Source organism: Bombus pascuorum, chromosome 12 (assembly GCF_905332965.1).
Source record: "Bombus pascuorum chromosome 12, iyBomPasc1.1, whole genome shotgun sequence".
In the NCBI taxonomy this organism is placed as follows: domain Eukaryota; kingdom Metazoa; phylum Arthropoda; class Insecta; order Hymenoptera; family Apidae; genus Bombus; species Bombus pascuorum.
This window is the reverse complement of record NC_083499.1, coordinates 7262804-7286436: the sequence shown is the minus strand read 5'-3', so window position 1 is coordinate 7286436 and position 23633 is coordinate 7262804. Positions and strand designations below refer to the sequence as shown.

At 46.4% G+C, this 23633-nt stretch overlaps 1 protein-coding gene and 1 long non-coding RNA gene across 5 annotated transcripts in view; one reads left to right on the top strand and one right to left on the bottom strand.

Annotated features, from left to right (window-relative positions):
- LOC132912569 (uncharacterized) overlaps positions 1-5345 on the bottom strand; it is a 163737-nt gene extending 158392 nt beyond the window's left edge. Inside the window, exon 1 of the long non-coding RNA XR_009659235.1 lies at positions 4983-5345. This is a non-coding gene — a long non-coding RNA (uncharacterized LOC132912569). The remainder of the gene's footprint in view (positions 1-4982) is intronic.
- LOC132912565 (uncharacterized) overlaps positions 1-23633 on the top strand; it is a 228945-nt gene that overhangs the window by 56332 nt on the left and 148980 nt on the right. The window contains exon 1 of one of the 4 annotated variants that reach the window (XM_060970072.1): positions 5359-5561. The exons of the other annotated variants lie outside the window; for them this stretch is intronic. The gene's annotated coding sequence lies outside the window, so the exon portion shown is untranslated. Of the gene's footprint in view, positions 1-5358; positions 5562-23633 lie in introns of those variants that run through there. 4 annotated transcript variants of the gene reach the window in all.

Below are 23633 nucleotides of genomic sequence, written 5' to 3'. Positions count from 1 at the left end.
GGGTCGATCCCGTTTGAACCACGGCTCCGACGACAAACGAAATCTGGGCCGATGACGAATTTAGAATTTCAAGTGCCACACTGACTCCACAATCTGAATACTTATGACACCGCAGAGATTTTATAAGGTATTACGACCACGGTAAATAATACTCTCTCGCTCTCGAAGGAAGTTCTTGAAATGAAAAGCTGTACACCATTTAAGATCGATATCTATGTAACGATACCTTAAAAGGAAGCTAGAAATTCTAACGATTCAAGATTAATCACGAGATTAATCACATAGCCTCATGTAGCCTTTTGAGAAGTTTGCCAGGGCTGCAGGACGAGCTCGATACCCTTCGGAGTGATAAGAATAGAGCCGCAGAGAAAATCGAAGGAAAGACGGAGGCGAGGTTGAAATAAAATGTGAGCCCATAACTATCCGGCTCCGTATATCTTTCGGCAACGTTATCTATCCCGGTGGTTAAGCCAGACGCAGACATAACGCCCTTCCTTGGTCGTTGGTCGGCTTAATCCGCAAATCCCAGGGACATGTCCCGATCCATTGGCCCGGATATCCTAGAACGGCGGTAAGTAAAGATCCGAACCCTTTCCCTCTTCCCTGTTGATATAACCTTGACTCGTCGCCTGGCGCCAGACTGCGAAAATAAGGTGATCGAGATCGGTGCGCCTTCGCTTGTAACCAAAGGGCCATTTAAATCTATCGAGTTGAGTAATTTACGAAGACATCGCTTTGATCCAATTTCAAGGGGTGCATCCCGCGTGGATCTTTACCCTTTTAGCGCCACCGTTTAAGCGTTTGCGTCAAATTTATCAAAGGTTATTCGCCTGGCAGGAGCAGCACGAATGCTCTCTACGCTCGCGATCTATTTCGCGATCTAATTTAAGTCACCCCGTTGACTTCGCGTTACTTACGACCGTTAATAATTGCCGTTACAACGTCCAGAATAGATCATCACCGTTTTATAGGGTAAAAGAGTTCGACGCGACAACGCAACAAAATTTTCTCCCAGATCAACGCTATATTTGATAGCGCTTGGTAGCGGAAACTATTTCAAGTTATATTTATTGAGATACGTGTAATTTTGTGCGCTACACTAGATTAGCCGCGTAGTAATGACACACATATATGAGTATGAGTGTGTTGGAGTATGTGTGTGCACAGCGTCTCGTAAAACGGATGAATGCAACTGTTCCGTTGGTAGTGTGGTATAGAAGATGGTGAGGCAAAGAGAGTGCTGAGAAGCGTGCAAACGTGTATCGACGAAGATCTTGCAAATCACATATTAAATAAGTCTGAAACTATTTTGATATCAATTGTATGTGTGATCTAAGTATTCCTATACATTTATTTCGGCGATTAAGACCCATAATTCTCGACAATATTTGATACGAATTATCTGTTTCGTTCGGCGCTGCTCTGCCATTCACTTGTACCTCTGAAGAATATACCTATGTACGTAAACGTCGGGAAACTCGATTTGAAATGTAATTTCAATAACGGGGAACGCTTCCTCTTAAACGTCAGGAATACCTTATCAAGCAGGAGAATTGCTCCGACGAAACGACGGTTCTACAGTATATTCGACCTAATAACTTTCGATTGCGAATGCAAAAGACCTATAAGCACTCGTGGCATGTACTTACCGTAACCGAGCAAGTTTACCGCATGTGCGAAGTTTCTCGATCGATATTATCAGGAAACTTGTCGATGAAATTAATTGATGCTAATACCGTAAAGAGAGCCACGTCATGGTTATTAGCTGGAGAAGTCGCCCTAATGGCATACTTTGAAGCACTTGAACCGCCAGTCGCCGCGAGTATGATATATTTTAGTCTCATTCCTCATTCTCTGTGCGTCGCATTCCGGCGAGCTAAGTACCCGGACAAAATCTAGCGAACGCTAGATCTAAGCCTGTCGTTTAAGAATCCCGATTTTCAACCCTCTACGATCGTTCTACCTTCGTACCTAGCAACCAGCTAACGGTTTTTCTTAAATGATCGGAGGAAGAAAAGAAGACAAAAAAATTGACGAAAGAAACGAAATTCGAATCAGGAGATTAAGTGGCAGTTTAAACCGCTTTTACCGAACGATGTCACTTCTTTGCAACACCCGAGCTAATCTGCATAATAATATCGACGGCGATTAAAAACGTCTACGTGTATCCGCAGGGGCTGTAAATTAATATTCCAGTGAACTTGAGCAAGTGGCTGGAAATACTCTCTCGGACGCAGCAAGAAACTCGCTAAGTCCCGAGGGTTTCATTAAGATATTTCGACCGAGCAAACGAGCCTTGCTTATTAGAGTTTTCGGCATTAATTAGTATACGACAGAGACGAACTTTGAGCGCCATTTGTTTCGCGTAACAGCCCCTCGTTACTTTTCGCTTCGAGTCGTGCAAACGCGTGTCATTATCCGCCATTACCAACGACTTTCTTTCCGACGTTAAAAAGCATACTTAACGAGCGTGACTTAACACCGTCGCCTTTCCTATACGATGCCCCTGTACACAGACGGAAATATTATCAGAGCAACGTTGAGTTTTGTTAAAACGAAGGTCTTCGGAAATCCTTGGAGTTTCTTCGAGCCAGAGCCGAGTTTAGTCAGTCGGCGAATCGATGGCTTTAATTAAGGAAACGTCTTACAACGGGATGGCTAGGTGTGGCTAGGTTAATACCCTAATGTATACGCCACCTACATATGCCTGTATTCATATTCGTACATGCACGCGACACGAGATTACACTCACAAAGGACGCCGCAGAACCGACGCATTTCGAGCTGTTCGCAATGCTCCTTACAGCAATCGACTTAGCAGGAATAGTGCTTTCCATCGTGGCATACTCCGCCGATTCGCGCTATCTACAACGGTAACTTCTCCTACAATCTCAATCGCGATGTAATCCTTCGAGCGTGAACGCGAACCGGTAAGAAAAGGAAAATTCGGCAAGGAAAAAGGAAAAAAAGAGAATAAACGGAGTTTTGTGAAATGAATTGCTTATCGACCAACACCTCGCGGTGGCCTATAAAAGTCAGCCAGGTCCTATCTATCCAGCGTACAATCTCCCGTTGCCTGCAGGCTCTTACATCGGTTTTCGATCGTAAAACTATTCCGCGCTAGATTTCCTGATTTTATTTACGCTCCGTAAATTGGATCATCCTTTTTTTTTTAGCAGGGACAAAGGATCGTGTAAATTCGTTTACATACGTACAGGTGAGTCGCTGTGTATTTAGATCGATGGAAACACGACCATTCGCTGGCTGTCTAGCGATAGCAAGGTACGATTTTATCGAGTCTATCTACGTAGGAACATCGCCTTCAGTGACGTTATTCGACACTCAAATTCAGGTTTCCACGGAATTGAGTCCGAGAGCGATTTAATCGACATCGACGGCAGGCAACCGATCAGGACGAAGCCAAGCAGCGAAATTGGCCTGCATCGGGGGCGATCAACAACAGTGCGTGAACGACGTTGTACACGCATTTGACACGCACACCAAGGGGGTCCCGTGACGTGTCGTACCGCCTTGTTTCCCACGAGTCTGTTGGAGGAACGGGGGCAGCGTTTGAGGAAGGACGGAGAGATCCTGAGAGAAACACATCGAAAGAGAGAGAGAGAGAAAGAGTAATCCGCTTAGCTCGTCCGCACGCATGCTATGCAACGTCTCTCTTACATTAGAGAGAAGCACCACGAGAGTGCATGTAACATGACCGGAGATATCGAGGATGGAAATAGAGAAGTCCAGTGCGGCGGAAAATCGTGGAACATCGTGATTTGCACGCGTGTCATACGCCTCTCAGAGACGATGATTCATCCAGAATACAGAGCAAGCTAATTTCTAGAGATTATGACGCTTAGAACGATCTCGTCTATGGATAATTACGATAATTGCCCTTAACGGTGCGGCTTCTCTCTTTGCTGATTTTCAATCGGCGCGATGTAGCTACATATACGTACGTACATGCACAGTGTGTATCAAAGGAGGAGAAATGGTTACATTGGCTTCGTTCCAGTTGTCGCAATTTTGTATCGTACGCTGTCGGACTAGTGGCGAATTTTTTTTTTTTTTTTTTTTTTGCCGTGTATTTAAGTCAAGGGAATGATGGCCAAAGGGTTTTCGAGGGGCCGCGTTATTAGTGGACTCAATATCCTGAATCCAGTCCGATACCTTCGGGGTATTCCACGCAGTTTGACGCCGGATATGAACGACCGATGTCACGTCACTGACAACGATAGATACGTTACAGGCCGTATTTCGACTATTTTGATATCTGTCAGTCGGCACGCCGGAGATCTGACACCTGTCGAAATTAATCGAGCATAGCGAACACGATCGATGAGAAATTTCTTCGAGTAGAAACGATTTCCAAAACGTAGTACACCGTGTGTTTTAACATTCAGCCTTGGCATACCAATTTTCCGATCGAATTTATGTATCCGTATCTCGGGAGAAAAGAAATATGATAGCATAACACCGGGTAAAGGTACACAAAGAAGCAAAATATCGAGCGAGCTACATCATACGCTATCAGTGATAGGTTAAGACTCACGTTCGGACCACATTGTTCAGGTGTTTGCTTCTGATAAGCTAGGTTATATGTTTGCAAATATGTATAACCAAGAAGAACAATTTGTAATGAATCAAAGACAATTTCATCGTTTCTGTATTCAAATAACTCTACAACGTTGTTTCTAAATACATATCTCTCGGATTTGTCGCCATTGTCGTGACGCTAGGTGCAAACGCCATTAAATCGTATTGTTCTTTTGTGCTATGTATATTTGACGTACAATACACAATCGCATCGCATAATACTGTATATAATTATTCCGTACTCATCTCAATAAAACAGACGTCTCGAAATCACGATGCATTACAGTATTACACGATACCACGAACAATTACAAAGTGATCATCAAACACTGTATTATATTGTACGTAACTGTGTATCTACGTAGGTGTACGCATGCGACGCACCTGCGATCCGTAGGAGAGAGTTGGTAGCAACGCGAGAACGCAGGAACTCGTGTTTTCCGTCGCATCCATGTTGTATCCAACTGCTCACAAAGGTTACGATGGATCGTAAATACATTTATGCCGTTGCGTGCTCACACAACCGTTCAACCACGTTCGCTTATATACACGCACACTATCTAATGTTTCACAGTTCGGCTCCACGGGACACGGTATTCTAAACATACGGATCGCGTAAACATACTTCGACGTCTCAATTAAACTTAAGCTTCGCTACACGAGCGCGCGTCAATCGTGCACGATTTCACTCGAAACCGTGGCGGAAGTAAGAGTCGCGAAAGTCGACTCGAAGCCCTTCGAGTTGTAATTCACGCCATCTCTCGACCTCAAAAATAACGATTCGTCGTTTAGTTCGATGATAGTTTCGCGCTTTCTGCCAGCGTAATCGCGTAATTAAATTTAACAGATGGGAAATAAGTATGTACGGTACATAAATAAGAGTGACCGCGACAAACGAGGCGGATGGAGAGCATTCCATGGACGGCGTAGTGGTGTGGAGAATGAATAAACATCAACATCTCGGTGAGTTTCGTGATTTTATTGTTCGCAGCTTTTGTGCCACCATGATGCATATGGCGTCATGTTCGTTTTCGAACGTAGCTGCTTTTATCTCACGATGCAATTCTATATCTGACCTATAAACCTATAATTAGACTTCGTGTGCACAATTGCACGTTAAAATAAACATGACTTTTTATCGTACATTATTGTACGTTTCTCATTTACTTGTTTACCTTCTCTGGAAAATGGCTCTCTGGAAACAGTTCGATATTTATCCGTTTTCATTAAGTCGTATTAATTAATTTCCATCTGCAAGAGGAACGGGAGTAAAGGGAAGCGGCTGAAGAGAGAGATGGAGTTGATATCAAAGTTCAGGATTGCTATATTCTACTTCCCTTGTACCCGATGCGAAATCTATTTCGCCATAATTATACAATACTACGATAACGTATATGTATCGTTTATAATTTCTCGTAAGAAACGGTCTTGAGTCGGTTTGAATCTCGAGTAAAGAATTAACATGAAAAATACAAATTACGTGCATATGTATATACATATACGTAACACCGACTGTGTATCCGATAAAAGTAATGGCGGTATTCCATTGAGCGTAATTCCGACGGTAAATACTAGGTGGGAAGTCAACGATTGCGTGATAGTCGTGATATCTGCCACTAGACTTTCATCCTCTGTTCGATGTACACGAAAACGAGCGCGGGTAATGGATCCATTCGTGGCATGTAATTCGAGTGTTTCGCATTATCCACTGCAAACTCGTGTTCGTGTACATCAGCACGAACTGCATTCGGTGCAATGGGCCGCAACGTGCAACACAGCCTGCGCCAATGCATTGATCTTGAATCGGTAAACTGACTGGAACTGGTCATGAATTCCCATGATTCCGCGTCGATACGTTTTATCGTACGTAGAAATTGTTTTCGCTAGCTAACGACCGTCCGTCATGAAATTTCTGTGCTCGTAAGAAAAGCCATAGGGTGAATACCGAAGGGGGCTGATTTGCATGAAAATGTTCCGTTCATGATAGTTCTATGACCCGTATGTATAACGTATAAATGCGAAATTACGACCAACTATATTTTATGACCAAAAAAAAAAAAAAAAAAAATTCCATAAAACTCGCTCACGTTTCTGTTATTGGATTATTTGATTTTTTAATTTGCAACGAACCACTGTATGAAATTTGTTCACGATATTTCTAAAAATATCGATGGTCGATCTTAAAAACGTATAAAATTTCCATACGTCCTGATTGCATTCATATCGTGCAAATGAGGTCTATAATCGTAGTATAATTCCGAGTACATTTTTTCAAAACGGTAATTTCCCAAGGTTCGATTCGATGTTTAGAAATTATATAGATAAGTAAGGGATGGAAGCAATTACTCTGCGCAACCATAATATACCTTGTATGTATGTAATTGCTCCGGGAAGCGAGAAAGTGAATATGTCCGCAGACGTGTAACATTTAGAGATTACCTGGGTGACCTTAATAATTGGCTAAAGGCATCTTATAACGCTATATACTACGTATAATCGCTGAAACATTATTACTGGAAAGTGCTTAAAATATCAATTTTCTTTAACCTTCTCGTATCGAAGATTGATTAAGTTTAAAAATTACACTTATATATAATGTATACAAAGGTTAATGAAACATAATGAAACTGAAATTTACTTCCATTTGAGATCTAACATGAAAAACATAACGACAAAGTGTTTTTGATTAGGAAAGGCGGAGGAGCTTGGCGAAATCGAAGGGCATTAAAGTCAGACTAAAGCGAAGCGTGGAAAATTAATCCCTTGCGCAATTGCGCCGTAAAATGGGTGGAGATTGCGTTTGTCTGTCGTAAGGGGAAGGTGCAAATCCGCGTGGGAGATGCTCGCAGGTTCGGAATCGCGCAACCGTGCTTTCGCTCACGCACGCGAACATAACGCACCCCTGGTCTCGCGCCGTCGTGGAATTTGCATATTTATGACTGTTTATAATGTATAATTGACGGGAATCCGCATACCATCGGGCTAAAGCTACTGGGCTGAAGGCTACACTGCCTTCTGCGAGCCGCCAAATCAGATTACCGGCTTTGCATTTTGGCTCGACCTCGGTCACCACCACCATCGACCGCGACCTTTCCCCGTCTCTCACTTCCTCTTTCTCTTCCTCTCCCTTTCATCCAAAACTCGGTCTCGCGACTAACGCATTTTTCCCCTGAATATTCTTCGGTCCCTGTTTGCCAATTGGCGCAAAGGCCAAACCCCCGCTGATTCCTTTTTTCTTTTATTTTTTGCAACTTGGTCGCCGGTTGAGGGTGCAATTAAAACCGACGCGGAGCGGCGCGTGCACGGAAGTGGTTAAGGTCTTGACAGAGCCAGGTCGCTTTTTCACCTGTCAAGAGCCTCATGGACAGACGTGAATTTTACAGCCACGCAATTATGCAAGAAGAGGAACCGCGCGATGCCCAGCTGCCACTCGCGACTCGTCAACGCGCGCGAGCACAGCCTTCACGCTCTTAAACGTGATTATCGGGACGATGAATTATTCAGGAAGCTGTCGTATAATTGTTTGTTCTACCTCGTCGAGGCAAAAGACTCGTCGAAATCTTGGACGTTGCATCGTGTTAATTTATTTTCGACCTCGTGTTTCGTGAATGAAGATGTGGCTCTTTGTTGTTGCGCTTGGTCAATCTTGATAATGTCCGTCCAATCCGGAGGTGGACGCACCTTCGTACTGTCCTCCAATCAGCTTATCCGGATAAAGCGTTGCGACAAGCGGCTCCGACAAATTCACGCGTGACGTTAGATCACCGTCCGACATCTCTTCTAACACAATTGCTCTTACCATTTCACGGTTTCCTGCGTTGCGGTTTAACTCTGGATTCTCTTTGACGTTTCTCGAGCGTTGCATTCTCCGTATTAGATCCTCGCGTGCCAGCAAAAAGCTTAATCCATCTGCAAAGGAATCTTTGTTTTTGCAAGTTCGTTTTCAGCTCCATTCGCAGCGCTCGAGAATCCGGATAAAGCTGGTATCGTTCTTCGCGTGGAGCTCGCGAACCAAGCTCTAAAATACACGCGATTTCGCCATTGCTGACGCGAATTTCGCGAGTAAGAATCAAAGTTCCTCGTCTTATTTCACACTTACCAAGCGAACTACAGTACAAAAGTACTACGTCTCCTTTCGCTCGAGGCGCACAACGTTCTTGATAAAAGGTCGCAGGCAGCTAATTTTCTCGTTAACGAGAACGACTGTTTCGTACGCGTGACGAACGAGCTTACGCGCCGTTCTCTTTGCAATTTCTGCACTACGACCGCTGTAAAGTAGCTTACATCGTGTCCGCGCTCGAAAACTTTAGCTCCGTAACCTCTGACATCACCTACTTTGCTAAAGCGCTTTCTGGCCAACCAATTTCTGCTACCTCATACTCTACCGCGTTTCGCGGTCTCTTACATTGCGCCACAGTTTGCCGGCAACCTGAAAAATTTCTGCACTCGTATCTGTGGCGCTTATTCTGGCTTTTACAGCTAAGAATGTGTATCTTTAGGCGAACGTGTTTCCAGCGATACTTCCAAGTTTTCGCAACTACCTATCAAACACGGTGCCTAGATTTTGAATAATTTATCGTTGCAAATTTGATGTTTGAAATTTTGTCTACGAGGCTGAGGTTTGCTCCGCGCGAAAATCCATCGCTCTGTAGGAATAAAATAAACGCCACGAGACGAACATTGGTAGAGCTACAACGGGTGCGAAATTGATAATTCAAATGCGTCAAGATGAAGAACGCCGAGTATTTCGTGCGACTCTCTCTATTCAAAGGTAGTAAAACGGGTAATAAAATACAGAATGGCCAGAGGTAGTTGATGGTATAACAAATTTTCATGGCTAATGCCAACACGCGCCCAAGAGTGTGTTAAAAGTGAGAGGTGTAAATTTCTACATCGAGAAACACGCATAAATGTAGGAGCATACAAAGAGGGGCGAATGAAATGGACGTGTACGTTATGCCGAGAACAAAACTTTTGACGATCGAAATCGTTTAACAAACATTTCGCGATAATGGAATTTCATAGCCGATTCATCGTCAGTGCGTTGCAGCGGTGAATTTTTTTGTACTTTTGTTTCAATGAAAATTAATGGATAACGCGTACGATTCGACGATCCTGAAAATGAGCATAAATTTCACGACATTATACACATAGCAACAGCCGCACGTTCCGCGGATGCAATTCACCGCATAGAATCGCGGCGTAAGCTTGTGCAATCGGAAAAAGCGTGCGTTAAAGAGGAAACGCGTGCGGAATGGCAACGAAAAAGGGGAAACATGCGAATTGAATAGCTGACCGAAGCCATGCGTGATATAACGTGGCGACGAGGTCCGAACGGGACACGACAAATGGCTCGCCATTTGCGAAATAACGCATCGATAAACCTGCTGGCAAAACGAACGTCAGAATCGTTTCCTCTAGCCGTTTCAGCCTCGCCTCGGCTTCGAATTCGCCGTCGATTCATTTGAATAGGAGGGTGTGGTCACATCTTTCGAACAAGAAAATGCTCGGCATTTCGTATTCATCCATAAAGACCATGACTTCCCAATGAGAAGCGCTCTTTCCGGAAACGCTCTTGAACTTTCATCGATCGTCGTCCCCTTGCCATTATGTGAACGATTTCCTCGAGTTTTGCTTTCTGCCAATAATTCCAATGGACCACCGAAAATGTCCCCAACCTTTTCCGGTGACATAGTCCAAGCTCACGTCGAGAAAATCCTTTTCTTCGCCCTTCTTCGCCCTTCTTTCTCCTTCTTCGCCATCTCCTCCCTCGCGGAAACGTTGAAATCTCAGAAAAATTTTCTAGCATAGCCCTCTTTGTTCCGAGAGGTCTTTGTCCAGCCAATGGAAATATTGGCCGCCAACCAAATTGCGTGGCTCTTCGTGTCGCATTCGGGAGAGACGAAGGGAAGGAGTGGTACAGGGAATCGAAAGAGTGCTGCACGCTGGCGAATTTGAAAGAGAACGAGAGAGGAAGAGAGGATGGAAACGGGTGAGAGAGCCAGGCTGCGATACGGTGAGAAGGAAGAGAAGGGTGAAGGTTGCACGAGGTAGACATGGGCGTGCCAGGCACTGTTTGGTCTCCAGAGAGAATAGAGAGGGTGCAAGAGGGTCTGGTTGCCGGAGAGTGACTGGATAGATCGGCGTCAAAGAGGGAGGCTGATGTATATGCATGCTACTCCTGGGTCAACGGGATGGCCCGAATTACCATAAACACGCTAGATAGTAGGCTAACTGCCGCTGTACCTCTTCATCCTTGCCCATTCTCCACCCTCTCTGGCCGTCTACCTCTTTCGATTCATCAAACTCCGTCGCGAATTTCTGCACTCCCATTGTTTGCTATCGAGACAAGTTTCGCGCTTTCATAGCCTAGCACGCTGTTTATCCCTTTTACGACACGTTGCCCTCCATTGCGTACACCTTTTTCATTATCTCGCTAACTTCTGACAAAATTTCCATTTCAATTTTAGAAAAGTTTCCGTTACATCTACTGAGACAGCAGTCGGAGCATTTTAACGCTCGTGTTCGTCTCATCATCGACTCGTACCTATAGAAAAGTTGAATATTTATAAACGTATAACTCGCGAGATTGTCAGGTTATTACGGTCTCCAAATTACAGACCTCGATTATATATTCTATCAGCCGAGTTTCACGATGATCCGACTTTCACACTGGCAGCCTCTATTTATCGACCTTTGCCGTAGCAGATTACAGGGATCTGTCTTCTTGGTGTTTCTCTCAGTATGCCGGGTAAAGGGCAAGGGCAGCCTTTAGCGTGCCGTCAGCTTTATTCGTTCCACGGCCGCGTTTGATCGATTCTTCCGTTCGAAGTCTCAAACACCTAGTCCAAGTTGTTCTTTGAACCCTCCACTGACCTGTAATGGAAGAGAAGATCCGGTTCTTGGACCGTGGACTTTTTCATGTTTCGTGGCTGATATCGAATTTAATATTCGCGTCGTTTGCGTATTAAAGGCAGGATCGAGTGGCAAACGTCAGAAATCGAAAAAGCTGTTTTACACGTAGAAGAACGAAATTCTGACGGACGAGAGAATTCTGTGAACGCAAATTCGAAAAAGTAGAGGATAAAACAACGTTCCAATGGACGCGTTGTTCGCGAAACGGTGGAACGAACTGAATGTGCATTGGATCTGGCCGCAAAGTTTATTAGTAGAACCGTCCGAAGTTGTCTGTTACTTTCACCTTGCAGTTGCACGTCGTTGCACGCACAAATCACCCGGCGCCACACTCGATCGGTTACTTTCCCACAGGAATCACTCCCGACCGAACGCTCGCGAAACAGATAACACGATTTGAGACTACTCGGAACCGCAGAGAATTCGTTCGTTCTCCACTTGGCAACTCCAGTTCTGTGCGAAACCAAGTTGCACCACGCGGTCACTTTTTTTTATCCCTTTCCCCTTTACGATTTATTCGATCGAGTTCACGTAAATCTCGTCGACGAGAACGCCGAACGATATTATTAACAATAATTCCGCGATATTATGGCGCTTCTTCGACAAAGCAATTAGCCCGAGGATCGATAAACGCTGTATCCGGCGCGATGCCAATGACTCGTGTGTCATTCGAGCTTTAGCGGACGGAAAAGATAGTCGCTTTGTAATTCGTATGGCTGTTGAACGCGTTTAATACAGAGGATGAAGCGAAGCTAAACCATTAAAAGGGTAGTTGAAATGGCAGAGCAAACTTGCCAAACGTTTAATTATCTATTCGCGAGTTGTTTCGATCCTACGTTGCCCGGAATTCGTTTCCCAGCTAAACCGATCGCGGCGTCCTATTAAAAACGCATTCAAGGTCCTTGGTGAATTCTTTTGTTTCGCGAATAACTAGTAACTAATTAAAGAGAGCGTAAGCAAGCAATCGTCTTCGACTAGGTCTTTCTCGCGTATCTCGAGAAAACGAAGAAGGAAATTTCGCAAGGAAGAGTCCAAGGTCTCGACGGCGCTCTCGAATGTTAGTTCGACTCTTAGCGGAAAAGCGCGAGCAGCGAAGCGTGTAGAAAGCGTTTCAACGATGCCTGGCGTTCACCAGATTCTCGGCTGGGTCAGGAAGGGAACTCTAAGGAATGCAATTTTCCTCGGATGTACTTTGTGCTTTCCGTCGTTTCCACGATGAACTTTCTCGTCAAGGCCGATTACCAAGATACCGATGCCACAATCGATATTGCGTTCGCGAAACGGTCACATTCTTGCACGGTCAATTTCGATGATCTATCGACCGGTCCTTGCCCTTAACGAATTTCATCCAGCTCCCTTCTTTATTACTCGAATTCGCGAGCGAGGACAGTTGAAAGAAGAACGATTCACAACGTGAACAAACGTTCACTTGTGCTTTAGTAGCCGTGAATAGTCTTGCAAGGGATCTCTCGCGAATGTTCAGAATTCAAAACGGCGAGAATTTCATTCGACAGTCTCGTTTCATAAAATTTCACGTTCACGGACGTCTTCGATGGATTCCTAGAAGGACACTCGAATCGCGACACCTTCAATTGAATATTAAAGCACCGTGCACGACAAAGCGCGACGAATTTGGTATTATTTTTACCGAGAGATCAGAGTGTTCTCCGCGTCTTGCTTTGGCGCGAGAATTAGCGCGAAAGAAGATGCGCTGCCGAGATGAAGTTATTATTGGTAGAATTATTTTAGATTAAAATAAGGGAATAAAAGCTCGGCTGGCCTAGGTAGGGAGAAGAAACGAGAGGAGTAAGCTTGAAAGACAGGAAACTCGGAAAAGCAGACAACGAGGAGGCAGACAAAGAGCCTGAGACAGAGCCTACCCGGATAAAACCGCGGCCCCCTGCGCGTATTCTCCAGACGAGTACGACGAAGAACGAAAGACGAGAAAACGAAACGGCGTGCGACGGAAATCTGATATCCGCGGGGGTGGCAAGACTTTTTAAAGTTATTTAAATTAAATAGACTGTTGGGAAGGTGGAAAAGGCACGAGGGAGGGAGGAGAGAAGAAAAAAAAAGAAAGAAATGAGAGCAAGGAAACGTGGAGGGTGAGATAAGGGTTGATTGTAAAGAGGGTAAAGGTCGAGGCGAAGAGAGAAGAAACCCCGTCGGTATTGATAGCGACAACACCCCCGGATAAAATATAACGCGCGTCTCAGCGGAGGGAATTAAAAGGTGTTTCTGCCCCCTTTTAACGGCCTCGCCATCGTCCTCCGACTCGAATACGCAAAAAGCCAGACCCCTTCGAGGTCGATGCCGGAAGAGGGTGCTTCTTCCCATTGAACGCCGCTGTCTGCTATCTCGGCTCTCTGTTCAGTCTTCCAGGATGGAAGAGAACAACGGATAATAACTCCCTTTATACTTCTTAGCTGGTACATCCTTCGGAAACGCGAACACCTATCAACGTTCACGAAATTACGATCTCTTTGGTCCTATTTCGATACTTGGCGAGTCGTGGCTTTGTTCGGTCCGTAGATACCATACTTCGACTGTATTAGAAGTCAGGATTGATTTTCGCGAGACCTTTGTATCTCGCCCCGCACGATCCGTCGTACGTCCCTCGTGCGACTAATCGATTTCACCGCGTCCATTACACGCCGCTGGTGTACAGACTTCGTTTCGTATGCCTGGGATTCTCGAGCCGCCGGCAGAGTTCGTAAACTGGTGTATGCTTAGCGATCCGAGTAACCTGATGGATCGATCATCCATTTCCACCTACTCCATCCCTCTGTCGGCGTAAATAGGATGGTATTAAGTTCCCAATAAAAGTGGGAGCGATTCGAGAACGGCGTAATTCAACGTAGATCTCGAGCTACTCTCTAGAGGCTAGGCCTCGCCTCAATCCGTACAGTTCCAGTTACACCAAAGTTTCGGCGGCAATAATGGACGCTGTCGGCCCGAAACTTCGAGTATTGTTTTATCGCTTTTAATACTCGCCCTTCAGATAACGCAGAGCAGGTACCTATCGCCTCGTCCGACTTCCATTTCCACAGCCCTTTCCGCTCTTCGTCCTTGCCAACCTCGCTCTAACCCCTACCCTATCTTTTTCTATGGCGGTGCTCCGCGATAAGTGATTTCGTATGCACGAAAGCGGCCCGAGGTTCCCTTAATTTTAACGCTCGTAAAACCCGACTCGTGACTCACGATTGCTCCGACAAGCAGGCAATTTTTCGGACCGACTTCTTACACGTTATCCACTCGGCTTACTTGATGAGCAGTCGTTCGTGTACTAATTTTTCGTCAGACTATTTATTCCGTCTCTCCGGAGGTGTCGCGACTGTGTTCTAACAAAACTGATCGTTAAGACAATCAATGCGGGACGGAAGAGCGAAACAGTGACGCTTCCTCTGAGTTCCTTCGAATTCGAGCGAAGAAGTAATTAAAGTTGGCTTTCCTAATTAACGTTGCAGTATCCATCGTAGCATTCTCCGTAGCATCGTTCCCAATTGCGCATTGCAGCACACGGCTCGATGTGAGCAGCGGCCTGACGAGGAAGACAAGTGAGACGAAACGAGGACAATAAATCGGGTGTAGCGATCAGCAGCGTGACGAAAACCAGTCGCTCTTATCGCAGATGCTAATCAAATAAGATCCACTGAAAGTGTAAAAGTACCATTGAAAATTGACCCCATTCCAGCGTAGCTGCTCCGTGTGTTGGTAATCGCCGATAGAAAAGCCCATCGAATAGCGCTTCTCGATGGAATCTCGCGTTTGATCGCGGACATAAAACAGTGGGAGGCGAATCCTCTCGTATTAATTGAAAAGCCGCGGTGGGGCGCAACAATGAAGGGACCGAACGCGGTCGGCGTTTCCGCATTACGCGGATAATATTTTGTCCGGAAGCGGCCGGGTGAACGTCACCGACGCCGCTGGCCGTTAATTTTCCCGAGTGTAGACCGAAAGGGCAAGTGCGAAACGTGTGTGTGGCCGAGAGGGCAAAGAGAATAGAAGAGAAGGAAGGACGAGCGAGCGAAAGGGGTGCAGGGGACCATGGAAAGAGACGAGTCGGTAATTTATGGTAGAAGTTTTGATATACTGCGCATTTAGGGTAGAACTTTAAAATATTAAAATAGCTACGGCGATACGATAGAGGCTTGAACCGCGACGGGAGATTTATCATGCGCGGGAGATATCGTCGTGTATAAAGGTTGCGACACAACAGCAACACCCACCCCTCCGACTCTCGAACCCTGTCTCTGTTTCTCTAACAGTAGCCGACACCGCGACACTTTGCCGTACACTCACACCTACTACGTCTCCTCTATACCCATGAATACATCGCTGGGTTTAGCTTGGTTCGAATGCGATTTCGCCCCCATCGTGCCTCGTCGCGGAGATTCATACACCCGTGTTACCCGATTCATCCACCCTCCTGCTAGCGCGTGATATTTTAGAACCGAGGGGGACCCCGAAGCACGCCCGTTCCTTGACCGATACCGCGATCTAGACGACCGATCTCCAACGAGAGACCTTCCGTTCATAAATTCACCAACCCGTGCCAAGATATACGCTTTATGAATATGCGTCGCCATAGTTCCTCGATAAGGAAAGGTCCCGAAAACGACGTTATCACGGTGCACGTCGTTGCGTTCTCAATGGTATTCTTTGGCTGACGTTTCTCGTGTCGAAGGGCAAACACAATGACCCACTATCGAACCGTATCGGAATTACTCGTTCCAGTTGAAAAGATTCCCGGCCGATTAGTTGTCCGAATGATATAGAAAAGTTGCTATATAGTTAGCAACATGTTACGGTGAAAGAGTTCCTTCGAAGAAGAAAAGCCGTACACGATTCGATTACGGGGATTACGTAATCGATGATCATCGACGGTAAGTCATGAATCACATGGCAAACGACGTGACCTACTGGCACGGTCTTAGTTATACGCGCAACCCTTGGTAGTGGATGGTACAAAAAAAAAAAAGCAGCACCCTCGAGGAACGTAACCCTACTTGGTGTAGGGTACGAACGGACTGAAAGTGCAACCCAGAACGACGACACCACGCAGCATGTGGGGACGCATATGGCGCGTGGCTTGCCATTGTTAAAGGCGCGGCTTACCTAACTGACTTTACGGTTGACCGTAGTTCCAGGGAGAATCCAAGCTGTCCTCCTGGGGCCCATGTGTGCAAGGTGTCCTGGAACGATTCATCGATAACTATCGTTGGTCGCAACTCTCGTTACGTTTTTACCACGTTCGTTCTACGCTGTCGGCAACGAGTTCGAAGAATGGATAAACGCGTTTGCTACTCGCAAATGCTTTCAATCGTTTCGCTGGAAGGGACACTTTAAAAAGTCGGATAATTTTTCGTCGTTACGTAACGTTACTAGTATCTGGGTTATCCGAGTAACTCTGCCCACGAGAGGCACGTACGAAACGAACGCGTCGAACGGTCTTGTGATTTCGTTAATTAAATCGATTCATTTAGCCGTGAATTCGTTATTATGCAACAATCTTCCCAGCAGCCTCGCCGGGCCAATTCGTAGAGAGCGATCGTTACCCCGATTGTGTGGGGTGTTGGAACGTTGGAAGTCGGAGTTAAGAGAGAGTATCTTCGCGAACAGTATTTACCGGCAAAGAAAATCGTGCTGCCGTTAGTTGCAGGGACGCGCGTCGGGAATTCCTCTTCGACTTAATTGCGTACCGTGCATCTCATCAGCGAGAAAGACGGTGGATCCGACTCGGGGCGCTTGGGAAACTGTACCAGGAAATAAATTGCAGTTTTATCCAGCGATAGTTTTCATTTCTCGCGAATCACCGATCGCTCGGGCGGACAATGCGCAATTCGACGCGAAGCTTTTTAAAGTTATCTCCCCGATGGCGCGGAAGGCGACGCTGCCTGCCAGTTGGAAAGTATGAATACTAAGGGGTGTCTGTAATTCACGGGGAAGGACCAGCATAGCAATCAGCGATTCTCTCGAAAAGGAGGAGGAAACTAGGACGCGGGACATTTAAATTATGCATTCCTCCTGAAGAGGAGGAACTCGATAGCGGTGGGAGCGAGATGAGGTGAGGAATGGAAGGAGGTGGTGGTAGTTGGAGAATCGAGCACGCGGCAGCTAGAAATCGCGCTTGCATAACGGATAAGCCTGCGAATCGATATACGCGTCGCATTCCCTTTGCCTGAAACTCAACAGGCTCCGTGGAATCGCAGAAGCTCGAAGCGGGAACGCAGTCGAGTGCATCTTGTTGGTCGATTATCGGCTACGTAACCAGAGCGTATTTAACTCGTTACCGAATCCTCAAACCGCTGCGTGCTCCTCCGACGTACAAACAAGAGCGAGCGTTCACCAGGAATGACGAGAAGAGGGGCTCGAATAATCTCGAACGCTCCACTTCGTTCTTCGGTTATTCTGCGCGGCTGTTTCCGTTAATTAAGAGCAGTACGTAGCTTGGCCGCTCGCGCTCCGTTGCCTCGCAGCGCAATCGCGTCTCTCCTGTTTCCGCCGTTGGATAAATAGGTGTCCACTTTCAGGCATTAGGAATTCCTCGATGTCCCTTGTAATTTAATCGTTGATACGATACGATGCAGGATGGTTACTCGATAAACACAAGAACCACGTTTACGAACCGACGTGAAAGGCGTTCGAGTAGAGGCAAAAACTTTAACACGTTGGCGAAACGTCTATTCATCTACGACTGAAAATTCAACTTTTGTGTCGTGTATGCTCGAACTGTGCCCGTCCGTTGGCCTCACCAGCTCTGTTTTGATGGTTAATGCACTTAACTTCCGGATAATCAAACGAACATTGTTTGCCGAGTTACGAAACGCCGTACCATGCGAAATAGAGTTAGAAGCCGCACACTGTGTGCAACCGCGCATATCCTTTGGGACACCGAGAACCGGTCCATCCGACAAGCTGTACGTCAAGTACATCACAGTCCGGACAAGCGAGAGGCGGTGGGACCTGCGGGATATTTGAAAAGCGTCCTAGGCGTCTCCCTTCTACGCCAAAGTTTCGACTTTCCTCCACCTCCTCGCGTCTTTTCTCTTCCGTTCGCTGTTTGTACTTTCGGCCGCTCGCTGGCTTTTCACCGACTGGCTTAACTCGCGTAAACCGAACGACGATAACTCGTTTAGAAAGGTCACTGTCACAGCGCACGCGTTACTCGCTGGTTTACGCGGCTTAATCGCTAGAGTTACGCTTGAAACCGCGTTGAGTGGTCGCTCGTAACTTACCGGAAGTTTGATGATACAATTTAGCGGTCGGATAAGTGGATTGTGGAGCGTTTCGTGTCGCTTCCTGGCGATTGGTTTCCTTTTGTATTGCAGAGATGCGTGACGTACGCGTGAAAATAAACGATATTTCATTTGGATCGAAAACTCGATGATCGTTCGAGCAAGAAAGAGTAACAATGAACGACAGAGGGTGGGACAGGAAATATTTGCCAATATTATATAATGGGAAGATAGGAGGAGGAAGGAAAAGGGAAGTTAACGGGAGGAGGAAATGGAAAACGAGCTCGTTTATCGGTGTGAAAGGGAGCGCGGAATGGCGAGGACAGATTGAAACACACGGTGGCTTTATGGAAAGCAATGGGAAGGGTGTGTGTATCAAGCTGGTTATCGATAATCGAAATTATACTGAATTATTATTAGTTTGTGAGTTGGAAGCGATGGCTCGATCTGTCCCTTCTACCGGATTCCATTAGATTATACGATACTGTTCCATCTAGTCGGTCAGGAACGGTCGTCTATTAGCTAAAATCTATTTTAGCCGAACGAAAAGCGAGCACGCATTGGCGCGCGCAGTGACGCGACCCAACTTACGAGCGAGTGGATTAACGGAGAAGTAGGTTGTCGGCGAAGTTTAGATTACGTCGAAGTTGGGCTCGAGCTACGTTAATTTGCGCCAAGCGACGATTACAATAACGTCGCTGATCTCTGGGGATTTCGGCCGGCAAGTTTCTGCGAAATATCGCGAGAGTACGAAGTGTTGCGGTCCGCGGCTGTTCGTAACTTGCGCGCTGTATGTCACTGACGCCTTTGCGAACTCAACGATTTCAGCTAGCTACCAGTTATCAGAAGTTGCCGCCTCGCCTCGATAACAATCTCGCTCTCTCGTCATTTACGAACCGAGTTCTCGGTCGATGGAAATATTCCGCTCCCCGAAACATCCGTTCGTGCGGAATCGGTAACGCGAAACAAAGGAGGAATATAAAGCGGCGGAGCGTGGGTTGAAATTTTTGAAAAGCGTGTCTCGAAACGGTAATAACGGAGCACGAGCCTGTTTTATATTCCTTCCCATTGTTCCCGAGCGAAAGATGCGTTCCGCACGCCATATCACGGCAAATTCGTTCGGGCTCGTTCCGGCGGTGAACGGTATGGCCAATCCGACCGCGACCCTCGCCGGACGACAGTTTAATACGCATCAAATGGTCGAGATGCGCTGCATGGGGTAGTAGAATGAAAAAAAAATAGGCGAAAGCATTCCCCTTGGTATATAAATCGCGATGGCGTGCAGGATGACGCGTACGTGCCGACTTTGCACGGAACGCGAGCCTCGATTGGCGTTTTGATTTGATCCAGAACGTGAATTGGGTTGAACTGGCTCGAGCTGGCGTATAACACGGGGACACGCGAACTCGTGGCGTCTCCGAGACGTTCGATGTCTTGGAAGGCGCCGCTGGCTCCCATCTAATGGAGACGTTTCCCAGTACGAGACTTGATTTACAATTCGATCGGACTTAGCAATAAGTTTCGTCAGCCGGTATTACCTGTCAGGTGTGTCAGCGGACCGATTGCCTCGACCGCTATTTTGTCGTACGATCGATCGTCCTAGCACCCCTAAACGAGCCGCTATACCTTCCCAGGTGGAGAACGGATGCCGTTGGCATCCAACAGGAACTCGATGCTTTTGCCACCGGCTAAACTTGTATCGATAATTCAGCGACGGGAACAGTGTGCCTCGACTTTCACGTTAGCTTCCACTCAAGTTTCGCGAGGCTTGGAACAAGTACTTGTCGCGGTGGTTTGGACGGTATGGCCGACGGAAATTTACTTCGTTAGGAATTCGATTGGAACGTTCTTCGACGTTGAACGCGACGACGACGCTTCGATAAGGTGCATCGTCGGTCGATAAATTTTTGACCATCTCCAGTCGGCTGACATACGTAGCCTATGCGATATACCGAGACAAGTTGAAGTATTAACGAGACATTCTGCTACCTTGGATAAGACCAGATCTAGACCATGTCCTGGCCATGCTTTCAAGCTCTTATCCTGTCAAAATTCTGTTAAGTCGCCTATTAAAATGTTAGAAAGTACAAAATTGGACATCTAACCGACCTATTTTCACGATACTTTTATTAATTCGTTAATGATCATACGATACAACATGTGCAACGATTAAAGCACATTTATGATAGGATGAAATTGAACTAAAAAATTCCCAACGGAGCTGAGAATCGTCCCCGATGCAATTGACACTGCAATTACATAATTGTTAATACAATTGCACGAGTGAAACAGTATTTATAAGCTCTCGTTACTGCGATTTGCGTTGAAAATTCTACGTGTTGGGTATTGATATCCTCTCTCAATCTCTCCAAGCCACGATACGATAAAAAACAAAATGTCCTCGTAGTTATCGTTTCCATTTTCGTGGCAATTTTCGATTTCCCCTTCGATCTGCAACGATTTCCGTCGATTAAAATGCACGCCAACACGTCCAGGACCACTGAACGGAAATACGATCAACCTGATGGATTAGGTCGCTACCCAATCCAGCTAAACTCATTCCGTTCGAAATTCAAGCGCTGAAAGGAAAATTAAAATCTCTCTGCTAATTTGATTATCGTTCGACGAAATAAACGTACGCGTTCATACCTCTACGCTCTTGGCCCGTGATTTTCCTGCGAAAAACGTATCGTCGAAGTTACAAAATAATTACTTTATACGAGCTACGGATATACACGATGTAGTACAGCTCAATCAAGGTGGAAGAGGAACGACGAAACTCCTTTCGCAAAATTAATTCAGGATTAACATTGACCTCCCGAGTTTCGATCGGTGGTTGCGGCCGTGGTGGTGCCAGTGGTCACCGGGATATCAACTATGAAGCAGACCGCGATACAGAAGCAGCTTGGTTACCGTGCACCGTGACCCCTGTCGTTGTACCGTGTCACGTGCACCTACCACACGTGGTTGGTGGCTTGTCAGTTCTGCGTTTGACAGCGTACACGTGCTAGCTTTTCTCGTGGATGTCTGCTAGCGTGAAGTACGATCACAGCGAACGCGAGAAGCATCAACGAACTCCTGACTCCTTCCAATAATCTAGAATCTCCGATTTACAAACGAATTGTTATGGAATTAAAGCGACAAAACTTCGTCGATGTACCGACGTTTAATTGGTGCCTGTTACACGGAGCGTTGACAATTCCCGTAGCCGTGGAGATGTTCCAAAATAATGTCGGATTTTCCCAAGGGACGGTGAGATCTAAATGGTCGGTTTCGAGAGTAACGTAACAACGAAGGCAAAGTCAGGATGTCCCGATGGTTACAAATTTTTCAAGAGAGCCACGCAACGAAAGAGAATGGGAATTTCGGTGCGGTGTCGCGGCCCTAGTGATAAATCCTGGTGAAAGATGACCCTAGGTGCTCCTGGGACGAGGATTTCCTGGCGCGCGAAACCGAGTCCTCGTGCTGTCTAGCCTGAGGGGCGATGGCGTGGGGGTGGTGTCGTGGGCCAGCAGGGGAGGCTTTTGACTCTCTGCCAAGAGTCAGACTCTCGCCCTCTGCTCTTCTGGCATCCTGGCATCGCACGCATCGGGATTAGCGACGTACAGGGCCAGACTACGTTAGGATTTATGAGTGAAACTCCGCTTGACCGCGGCAAATGGTAGGAGGTAAAGAGAATGAAAAGGAAGGATGAAGGAGAGACCAGCGCGGATAGGGATCGTGGCTTCGCCGAGAGATGGAACCGGAGAACTCGTAAAATTTGGCATCTGGCACGGCTGCCTCTGCTTCTGTTTGCCTCTGTTCATTCCTACCAATGTACCTACTTCTTTCGCTCTGGTAGGCTCGGAATAGATTCCCCTCGGAATGGGTTAGCTCTCGCATCCTCCGCTTTTACGATTGGGAATCAGAGTTCCGGTGTTCCACGCTGTCTGAAGTCAAGTGGTCCTGGACGAACGTCTTTATAGACTTTCTTCTTTACCTCTGTTCCTTTTTTCTCCCTTTTATTTCGTTTGTATTTGGTGCTCTAGGGGACCCTTCTCGAGTATCCATATACCAACCGATTCGAATTAACATACACACCCGAATGTTTTTTCTGCTCGAACCCTGCTCTCCTCGTTTTAGCTCTTCCGTTTTCTATACTCGTAAGGTTTGCGAAATAACCGGACTGCGTAACACTCCTCGATGTTTCGCGACGAACAGCCTCTACCAAAAGATATCGGAGCTCTCGCGGAAAATTCTCGCGGAACTCGTTTCTCTTGAATTTCACCCTTTGCTTCTGCCTCTTTTTCGCTTTCGAATGTTCTTCACGGTGTCGGCTTAAATCGAGCCGCGGCCACTTCCATTCTGTCTCGCGCGAACTCGATCCTTTGACTCTTCTTCCACTTCGATTTCTCTCTTTTCCCGCTGAAAGCGACTTAAAGACTGCGCTGGAATCCAGAGAGGCGTTCTCGAGAGTCTTTGCTTGTAAATCGTAGCGGCGCATAATAGACAAGCGGCTACAAGTCGAAGCACGGCTCGTTTCACGGCGCTCCGATCGTGTTCGAGTATTTGAACCGCTTGTTTTACCTCGAAAGGCATATTACGATCTTCCGATACTCCGGTAATACGTGGCTAGTAACTTGTCGTACGAAGCAACAGAGGTCGGAGGTCCAAACGCTCGATCGCCCGATCGAGGCAGATTATTCCGCAACGTGACTGATTACTCGCCGATCGATCGATTTATCCAGCCACCGCGAGTCGTTCAACTGAATTTTATCTTCCGCGTTTACGATATTCCTGGCCTCCGAGAGCGCTTCGATGTTCGTTAATTCCAGGCAAATTCCGGCAGTCGTATCTGGTAACAACGTTGAAAAACGAGACGATCACATTGTCACTGTACTAC